General features: G+C 55.2%; 1 long non-coding RNA gene across 1 annotated transcript; it reads right to left on the minus strand.

Annotated features, from left to right (window-relative positions):
- Nucleotides 1-3,135: 3,135 nt before the first annotated feature.
- LOC140711730 (uncharacterized) lies at nt 3,136-8,895 on the minus strand. Its single transcript, XR_012093023.1, has 3 exons — nt 8,531-8,895; nt 8,191-8,413; nt 3,136-6,753 (listed from the first exon to the last, which is right to left on the minus strand). It is a non-coding gene; the product is annotated as an uncharacterized lncRNA (long non-coding RNA).
- Nucleotides 8,896-10,471: the final 1,576 nt, after the last annotated feature.

A 10,471-nucleotide genomic window follows, 5' to 3' on the forward strand; every position in this document is an offset into this window, starting at 1 on the left:
AGCCTGGGCCTCAGAGCGAGACTCCGTCTCAAAAAAAAAAAAAAAAAAAAAAAAAAAAAGATGAAGTCTCGCTCTGTTGGCCAGGCTGGAGTGCAGTGGCATGATCTCAGCTCACTGCAAACTTCACGTCTCTGAGTTCAAGAGATTCTTCCTGCCTGAGCCTCCCCAGTGTCTGAGATTACAAGCATGTGCCACCATGCCTGGCTAATTTTTGTGTTTTTAGTAGAGACAAGGTTTTGCCATGTTGGCCAGGTTGGTCTCGAATTCCTGACCTCAAGTGATCCTCCTGCCTTGGCCTCCCAAAGTGCTGGGATTATAGGTGTGAGCCACCGTGCCCGGCCACCAAGGGCTTCCTATAGATTTCATTTAACAGAAGGAAGGGAGGGGAGAGGGAGGCTGTGGTAGAGGCTGGGGGATTGGAGGAGAGGCTGTAGAGGTTGCTGTGTGGGAGGAACGGGTCCCCTCCGGTTCCCTGAGGAGGGCTGGGAGATGCGGTGAGGTCTTCCTTATGTGATTTTTCTAGGAAAATGTCGCCCACATCCTGGACCCCATGGTACCTGGGCTTTGAGGGTTAGCAGAGCCTTTCATGATGTCCCAGATGGATCCTGCAGAGGCCTCAGTAGAGATGGTGTAGCGGGGAGGGTGTGGGACAGGTCTGGGTGACTTGGGACATGGAGCCAACAGGATAGGGTGTCCCTGGCTTCTTCTCCCCAACAGGCCACATCAGGATGTCCCAGGGAAGTAACACAAACCCGAACTGTGTGTGCCCCCTCGGTCCGGAACCTCTGGTCTCTGGAGCAGGCTCGGATCTATGGAGGGTTTTTCTTTGGAGCTTCCCTGGGATGTCCAGTGCGCTCTGGGCCGTACCAGGCTGCTCTCTGCCCAAAAGGAGACTCCCACACTGAGGAGCCAGTGGCCAGAGGACTGCCCTGCAGGGAGGCATACCTGGTTCTCAGGACACTTGATGTGGGCAGGGACTGGCCGGCCTCTCCCTCAGCGGGGAGGAGGTGTGGCGTGGAGGGACGGCTGTCCACGTGGCTGTGTTTGACTTGGGCTCCTGGCTGGCTCTGCCACTTCTTAGGTGGGTGGCAGGGGTGAGTGGCCCAACTTCTCTGAGCTCTGCTCGTCAGAGGACAGGGAGGACGATGCTACCCAGCGCTGTCGGGAGGGTGGGCTGAGACGCCGCGTAAAGTGTTTGCACAGTGCCTGCCAGGGGCAAGGTGGGCATCATTAAAAATAATCCAGGCTGGGGATGGTGGCTCATGCCTATAATCCCAGCACTTTGGGAGGCTGAGAAGGGAGGATTGCTTGAGCTCAGGAGTTCAAGGCCTGCCTGGGCAACATAGCAAAACTCCATCTCTCAAAAAAAGAAAAATTAGCTGGTCATGGTGGCTCACACGTATTGTCTGGGCTACTCAGGAGGCTGAGGCAGGAGGATCACCTGAGCCCAGGAGTTTGAGGCTACAGTGAGCTGATTCCAGCCTGGGCCACAGAGCGAGGCCTTGTCTCTAAACAAACCAAAACACATGAATACTGGCGTATGCAAAGTGCTTAGTCATAGGTGAACTTAAATGGAAACTGTTAATTGACATCAGGGCTTTGGCTGGGCGCCGTGGCTCACGCCTGTAATCCTAGCACTCTGGGAGACTGAGGTGGGTGGATTGCTTGAGTCCAGGAGTTTGAGTCCAGCCTGGGCAACATGACGAAACTCTGTCTCTACCAAAAATACAAAAATTAGCCAGTCTCATAACCTGGTCTCAAAAAAAAATTTGAAAAAGTTAAAAAGAAAATTAGCCGGGCGCGGTGGCTCACGCCTGTAATCCCAGCACTTTGGGAGGCCGAGGCGGGCGGATCACAAGGTCAGGAGATCGAGACCATGGTGAAACCCCGTCTCTACTAAAAATACAAAAAATTAGCCGGGCGCAGTGGTGGGCGCCTGTAGTCCCAGCTACTCGGGAGGCTGAGGCAGGAGAATGGCGTGAACCCGGGAGGCGGAGCTTGCAGTGAGCTGAGATTGCGCCACTGCACTCCAGCCTGGGCGACAGAGCGAGACTCCGTCTCAAAAAAAAAAAAAAAAAAAAAAAAAAAAAAAAAAAAAAAAAGAAAATTAGAGGTTACATGGTTCTGGATGGGATTTTTTTCTGTTGCCTAGAAATCGTATCTAAGGCTTAAAGGTGCAAATAGAAAGTACCAAGTACTCCCGTGACTGAGGGTGGGACATAGCGTCAGAACGCTGGGGTCTGATACCTGCCTAGTCCTGTGCGAGAGGCTGAGAGAGGCTGGCACTGGCGAGACTCAGTGGCTGGTGGGGGCTCAAGCTCTGTGGTCAGAATTCTCACCGTGGTCTTCAGTTGCCCCTAGAGATGCCTGCAATGGTGTGGGCTGAGTCCCACTCCGCAGATGGGGAGGTGGAGGACTACGGAGAGCCGCTGCACCCACAAGAGCAGGACAAGAAGAATGGAATGAGCGGGCAGGGCTGGGGGTGGAGGCACCCCACACCTCAGGAGCACGCGGCCAGGCTGCTAGTCTGAGAAGAGACCACGGTCTTGCTGCTCCCAGGCGTGGGGTGTAAATAACTCAGACTTGAGACACTCTTGTGAAGACCCAGTTCAGGGCTGGAGCACATCGTGGGGTTGGTCAGAGACAATCTTCAAAATCCTCTGCCTGGAACCCCCGACGCTTGCTCCACCAGGGCAGGTGCAGGAAAGAACAACTGAATAGATTCCAACATCAGAGGATGTGCAGGCCGCACACATGTGGTCAGCCCAGAGAGCAGCAAATTGGGGATTTACAGCCAAGAATAACGTGAAGGGGGCCTTGAAAGAGCTATATTTACAGTTCCCAAGGAGATAAATGAGGGAAGAGCAACAGAGAAACAAGAATAGGCAGACATGCAAAAAGAACAAGGAGCCACCTTCACATGAAAAACATAATTGTGGCCGGGCGCGGTGGCTCACACCTGTAATCCCAGCACTTTGGGAGGCTGAGGTGGGCAGATCACCTGAGGTTGGGAGTTTGAGACCAGCCTGACAAACCCTGTGTCTACTAAAAATACAAAGTTAGCCAGACATGGTGGCGGCGCCTGTAGTCCCAGCTACTCGGGAGTCTGAGGCAGGAGAATGGCATGAACCTGGGAGGCGGAGCTTGCAGTGAGCTGAGATCTCACCACTGCATTCCAGCCTGGGCAACAGAGCGAGACTCCGTCTCAAAAACAAAAACAAAATCAAATAAGTAAATAAATAACGTAACTGTATAAGTCAAACCTCACCGATGAGTTGAATGACAGATGAGTCCCTGCTCTGGAGTGAAGGAGTGAGCCTGGACAGAACTAGGGAGATTTCCCCCACACAGGGAGAAACAGTCGCTCACTTGGTCAGGTAGGGGCTCGTCCAGGTTGATTTGTTTGCTTTTCTGTGCATAAACATTTGGCTTCATAAGATGTAGAATAAAACCATGTCATTTTTCATCCTGCTAAAAACCAGTCTACCAAAAAAATACCACAATGAACCTTTCCATACGTATAACTTTATATACTTGTGTATGTGTGTATATATGTATGTATTTATGTATACGTATATATATGTATATACGTATACATATTATATGTACGTGTATATATACTCATACATATATACGTATATATGTGTATATATACACGTCATATATACATGTATATATATGTGTAAAGAGAGAGAATGAGGAGAGAGAGAGACTTTCAGATTATTTCTTTCAGCTAACTCCCCCAGAGTGGAGTCCCTTGGTCTAGTAAATTCTCTGTGCTCCAGTTGAAGTTTGGCAAATGACTTCTGGGGGTCTGGACCGTTGCAGCAGAAGCGTCTGTGAGAGAAGAGGGCTGTGGACCCTGTTGTTAGGAGACAGAGCCAGGGCGAGGTTCCCACTCAGGTCTGCCCATCTCCTGTGGCCTCTTTTCAAAGCAGTGGATACTTTTCTTCCCTCTAAAGAGACCGTTCTAGAAGCCTAATGGCAGTGCTGGCGACACGATTGTTTTTCACGTGAATCTACAGGTCTGTCTTGGGGCTGGACATCCGGCACTGGTGGGCGTGGGAATGACAGGCTGGACCCACAGGTGGAAATCGGCAAAGCTCGTCTTCCAGAGGCACTCGGTCAAAGAGTTCCGACAGTGACCTCGCTGGTGGCTGGGGCTCCGGACCCTGATGAGGTGCAGTGTCACCACAGGTTTGCATGCAAGGAGGCCTTTGCTTGAGAAGCTTGCAAAGAACCTCCCCACGGGAGCGGGCAGCCTCTGTGTGATGGGCATCTTGGGGCCTGCTGAGCCTGAACCTGGGGACCAGCTGGCAGAGGCAGGCAGAGGACAGAGGCTCCGCCCCTGCCCAGCGCTCAGGCGAGCTGTGGAAGGTTCCCTCCCACCCTCTACAGGTGGGTGCGGAGGAGCAGCAGGCAGGCAGTGCGGGTCCCACGTGCCGGAGGAGCAGCTAAGTGGGAAGCCACGGCAGCAGGGCTCGGCCTCTCGAGCTGGGGGTCCAGTGCTGCCTGCCCGTCTGTGAGGCGAGCACAGAGGACCCCCAGGGTGCTGTGGGTGGGCAGGGTTGGGCACCACAGAGGGCAGCTGGGAGGAGTGGGGCTGAGAGCTCAGGCAGTGCTCCTTGGTACAGCCGTGGCTGGGGGCCTCAAGGACCGTGTGGGAGCCCCTGGGGTCTGTGAGGCTGGCAGGAGGCGAGGAGAGGCCAAGACCCCCAGGGAGCGTCCAGGCCAGAACCCCTCCAGCGCTGCTGACCTTGCAGCTGCTGCCGCGGGTGGCGACCACAGAGACGTCCCCTCTGCCATTGCTGCGGGACTGGGAAGGACGCCGGGCGGAAACAGCCTCCCCCTCCAGTGCCCTGAACTCCCTGGGTCCACCCCGGCTCCCATGGTGGGAAGGGGCCGGCTTGGAGCCCCCATGGGACAGAGTGGAGGTGGGGTAAGTGCCTGGAGCTCTCGGCCATCATGTGCGAGTTTTGCTCCCTGCTGACGCCTCCCTCGCACCGTCCTTTCTGTATTGTGGACTGGGCAGCTCTCACGGGGGGCAGTTCTGCTCCCAGGGGATGCTGGCCAGCAAGTGGAGACGTCTGTGCTCTTGGCTGGTGTTGCCACAGGCATCTGGCTGGTGGAGCCCAGGCAGGCTGTCCCGGCCCCTGCAACCCGCAGGACAGTCCCGCCATGGAGGACGGCCAGCCCTGAGTCCCCAGTGCCCCAGGGCCCGGGACACCCCTGCCTGCCCTGGGCAGATCCCCGGGGCCAGGCGGTTCAGGCCGCGCTCCTGCCTGCTGGGGTCTCCTGCCGTGCTCGCCATCGCCACTGGGTGGAGCCACAGGTCCATGTGATCGTCCCTGTGATCCCAGGTTCCGGAAGGATCCTCACCCAAAGCTGGCCCGGCCCGGCTCCCGAACTCTGGTCTCAGGACCCTTCGCAATCCTGAAACCTTTTGAGCTTTTGTTTACATGCGCGGCCGCTGTGGACATTCACCCTACTAGAAATAGAGTATTTAAAAATGTTCACTTTTTCACGTAAAAGTAGCAATAAATCCATTGCATGTGAACATAACATTTTAATGAAAAACAACTGTTTCCCCGTAAAAAAAAAATGTAGTGGGAAGAGAAAGGAGGGGTGGCTGTTTGTGCTGGATTCTTATGTCTGCATCTGCCTGCAGGCCTGTGGCCTCCAGAACATTCCACCCCACACTTTCAGGAGAATGGGAAGGAGGCCAGGCACGGTGGCTCACTCCTGTAATCCCAGCACTTTGGGAGGCCGAGGCGGGCGGATCACCACAGGTCAGGAGTTCGAGACCAGGCTGGGCAACATGGTGAAACCCCGTCTCTACTAAAATGCAAAAAATTAGTCAGGCGTGGTGGCGGGCGCCTGTAATCCCAGGAGGCTGAGGCATGAGAATCGCTTGAGTCCGGGAGGTGGAGGTTGCATTAAGCCGAGACTGTGCCATTGCACTCCAGCCTGGGCGACAGAGCGAGAGACAGTCTCAAAAGAATGGGAAGGAAACCACTCTCAGAAGTGTCATGAAAACAGGTTTGACCTCGGGGACCCCCGAAGGTTTCTGGATCCCCTTTGAGAAGCATGGACTGGACACAGCCGTCAGATGCCTGTTGTGGGGTCTTTACCAACCTTGCTTTGCTGCATTCATTCATTCAGAGACGGAGTCTCGCTCTGTCACCAGACTGGAGTGCAGTGGCGCAATCTTGGCTCACTGCAACCTCCACCTCCTGGGGTTCAAGCGATTCTCCTGCCTCAGCCTCCCGAGTAGCTGGGATGACAGACGCCTGCCACCATGCCCGGCTAATTTTTTGTATCTTTATTAGAGATGGGTTTTCACCATGTTGGCCAGGCTGGTCTTGAACTCCTGACCTCAAGTGATCCACCTGCCTTGGCCTCCCAAAGTGCTGGGATTACAGGTGTGAGGCACTGTGCCTGGCCCTGCTTTGCTGCTTTTAAATCTTTTTGTTGAAAACGAGGATCGGACATATGTTATTACAGTTTTCAGAGTAGAAACCAGCTTGAGAAAATCCTATTTATAAGCACAGTCACTCTGGGAGGCGAGACTCCTTAGTCCAGAGTCACTGAGGTCTGGATTGTTGGAGAATTATTCACAGAAACCCCAGAAGCAGCTGAGGAGACGTGGGGCTGAGATGGGGGCCTGCGTGCGCAGCCAGGCTCTGCGGAAACTCGGAGTGTGGCGCGTGGGCCTCCGGGGCTCAGCCAGGCCCGTCTCTTCCCTTTTGGCGTCTGTGGAAATGCCGGGCTGATGTCATTATGGGTGACTCCTGCTACCCTAAAAAGTTTTTTTTTGAGACAGAGTCTTGCTCTGTCACCCAGGCTGGAGTGCAGTGGTACGATCTTGGCTCACTGCAACCTCTGCCTCCTGGGTTCAAGCGATTCTCCTGCCTCAGCCTCCCGAGTAGCTGGGACTACAGGTGCCCACCACCACGCCCAGCTAATTTTTGTATTTTTAGTAGAGATGGGGTTTCACCATGTTGGCTAGGCTGGTCTCGAACTTCTGACCTCAAGTGATCCGTCTGCCTCGGCTTCCCAAAGTGCTGGGATTACAGGTGTGAGCCACTGCGCCCGGCCAAAAAATATATTGTTTTGAAACAGGGCCTCCCTTAGTCACCCAGGCTGGAGTGCATTGGTGCGATCCTAGCTCACTTCAGCCTTGACCTCCCCTGGGCTCTAGTGATCCTCCTGCCCCAGTCTCCTGAGACCACAGGTGGGCACCACCATGCCTGCCTAATGTTTTAAAGTTTTTAATTTTTTTTGATAGAGATGAGGTCTGACTGTGTTGCCTAGGGTGGTCTCAAACTTCTGGTCTCAAATGATCCTCCTGCCTTGGCTTCCCAAAGTGCTGGGATGACAAGAATCTTAAGCAAATAACAGGCTTTCTTTTGGGCAGCTGTGGGTTTTCAGAAGCACCGAGGAGACAGTGCCGAGCCCCTGTCTGTGCCCTCCCTCCCTGCAGGGTCCCGTGGAGGTAACGCCCCAGACCAGCACGAACCAGGATCGACACGGTTCACTGGAGTCCTTGGCCTTCACTCAGGGGCCTTTCCCCGTCCCGGGATGGTTCCCGTCCAGCTGCCTGAGCTCCCACTGGGCTGTGGCCATTGCTCGGACTTCCCTTAGTTCTGGTGGTCTGGGCAGTTTTGAGGAGGGAGGTCAGGATTTCCTAGAAGGTCCCTCAACCAGGGCTTGCCATGCATTTCTTGAGGCTAGAAGGGACCCGTCGCCTTCCCTGTAGGCACCCATGTCCCTCCCCTGGCACTGGGAGGAGGTGAGGGGAACCCAGAGAAGAGGTCACGTAGGGTTAGGCCTGGAAGCCAACAAGGAACGGGGCCGGAGAGGCCTGGTGCCTTTTGGGGGGTGCGGGGGTCCCAGGACAGAGCTGAGCACCAGGAGGGGTGCAGAAGGCCGCGCCCTCCACACCTGCTGTGCCCCGTTTGTTTTGGGTGGGGGTAGGGGTGGGAACGCTTGGGCAGCCCCCTCCCCCGGCCTGGGATGACCTGCTGTCCGCAGGGGCAGAGGCTCTGCTTTCCATGGGGGGCTCTGGGTCTCTGGTGGCTGGACTCGGCCGAGGGTCCAGGTGTCCTCTTGGCCTCTCTGCACAGGCCTCAGCCCCCATCAGGCACCCCCTGCCCCGCAGCCGGCCACGTCCCCTACAGCAGGGCTTACCCCTCCAGGCGATCCCACGGGAATGCACGTTCAGGTCTCCTTTGCCTGGAACCTGCTCCGGCTTTTCTGAAGGCTGCTTCTTGGTGACTGGGGGCTCCTCCGGGCCATTCCTTAGATCCCTTGAGGCTATACGGGGCCATCCCCAGCCTCAGGCGGCTGCGTTACAGCTCAGGGAGCCCGGGGATGGAGGACCCCAGTTCTGCTGCTGGAGACTCAGAGTCACCTGGCAAGATGGAACGAGAGGGGGAGGGTGGCTGGCACTGGGGCTCTGTCTGCTGCCTCGCGCCTTGGAGGACACTCCAGCCAAGGCTGGGAGGGGCGGGCGTGACCGCAGGTGTACCGTGGTGGGGGAGGGTGAGGATCTGACCAGGAGGAGAGGAGGAGGCGCCGGCAAGACGCAACGCTTTGGCTTCACTGTTGGCCGTCCCCTTGCTGCCCCCCGTCGCCCGCCAGGCCCACACCTCCCTGCTCCTGGCGACAGATGGTGTGTGAAAAGCCTGTTTCCTCCCCTAGAAAAAGCACATTTGGTTCCGTTCTCCACTGACACATCTTCAGCTGAGTGACGATGGAGGCTCCTGGCTTTTAACAGACATTCTTAACGAGCCTCTGCTCCCTGACGACCAGCAGACGCGGGCTGACCGGCGGTTTTACACACCCCATCTGCACGGCGGCGGCCGGGCGGCCCCGCGTGGCCCAGGCAGGAGGTGACGGCAGCGTTTCTCATCCCCTCTCTCCTGCCGACTTGCAGATTCCTGCAGACCCTCGGCCTGTCTGCGGCCCCTCGCCCGCGGCCTCCCTGGCTGAGGTTTCCTCCAGCATTAAAAGCAGGAAAGAACTGGCACTGTTCCCCAGGAGCTGAACTTCTGTGGCTTCATCATCACAAAGGCAAATGTTGAGTCGGCTCCTCCGGGTGCTCCAGCTGCGGGTGAATGACATGAGCCAGACCTCCCCGTCTTTTGTTTTTTTTGGTCTTTTTGAGACCGTTTTACTCTTTTATCCCAAACTGGAGTGCAGTGGCGCGATCTCGGCTCACTGCAACGTCCACCTCTGGGTTCAAGCGATTCTCCTGCCTCAGCCTCCTGAGTAGCTGGGACTACAGGTACCTGCCACCACGCCCGGCTAAATTTTTTTTTTTGTATTTTTTAGTAGAGATGGGGTTTCACCATGTTAGCCAGGATGGTCTCGATCTCCTGACCCCGTGATCCACCCGCCTCGGCCTCTCAAATTGCTGGGATTACAGGCACGAGCCACCGTGCTCGGCCGACCTTCCCATTTTAATACCCACTTGCCCCCTCCTGCCCCCACAGGGCCTGGGGGAGCCTTCACTGTGCAGGACACGGGCCAAAGCAGAAGGAGGCAGGAGGAAGGAAGCAAGGCCACCCCTGCTGACTGTGCACCCACGAGCCTGCCGTGCCTGAATGTTGGTTCACCTAGAGTTAGGGGGATCAGGGACAGGACTAATTTTGGAACCAGACTGCCAGGGTTCACACTCTGGTGGTGTTATCTTCTGCCTATGTGGTTTTAACCTCTCTGTGCTCTGGTTTCATCACCTGTGAATTGGGGCTAATGGTTCCCACCTAACAGGTGTGAGGATTAGATAAATGGATACATGGAGAGGGCTAGTGGTCAGTGCCAGGTAAGTGTCAACCAAAGATGATGGTGATGATGGATGGTGAAGACTGTAGTGATGGTGATGATGGTGGTGAAGACTGTAGTGATGGTGATGATGGTGGTGAAGACTGTAGTGATGGTGATGATGGTAAAGACTCATGATGGTGATGATGGTGAGGAGTGTAGTGATGCTGATGGTGGTGAAGACTGTAGTGATGGTGACAATGATGGTGAAGAGTGTAGTGATGGTGATGATGGTGAGGACTGTAGTGATGGTGATGATGGTGAGGACTAGTGATGGTGATGATGGATGGTGAAGACTATAGTGATGTTGATGTTGGTGAAGACTGTCGTGGTGATGATGGTGAACTGTAGTGATGGCAATGGTGGTGAAGACTCATGATGGTGATGATGGTGAAGAGTGTAGTGATGCTGATGGTGAAGATTGTAGTGATGGTGATGATGGTGGTGAAGACTAGTGATGGTGATGATGGTGGTGAAGAGTGTAGTGATGGTGATGATGGTGAGGACTATTGTGATGGTGATGATGGTGAAGACTGTAGTGATGGTGATGATGATGGTGAAGACTGTAGTGATGGTGATGATGGTGAAGACTAGTGATGCTGATGTTGGTGAAGATTGTAGTGATGGTGGTGAAGACGGTCGTGAT

The sequence above is a fragment of the Chlorocebus sabaeus genome, chromosome 5 (genome assembly GCF_047675955.1).
Source record: "Chlorocebus sabaeus isolate Y175 chromosome 5, mChlSab1.0.hap1, whole genome shotgun sequence".
Lineage (NCBI taxonomy): Eukaryota > Metazoa > Chordata > Mammalia > Primates > Cercopithecidae > Chlorocebus > Chlorocebus sabaeus.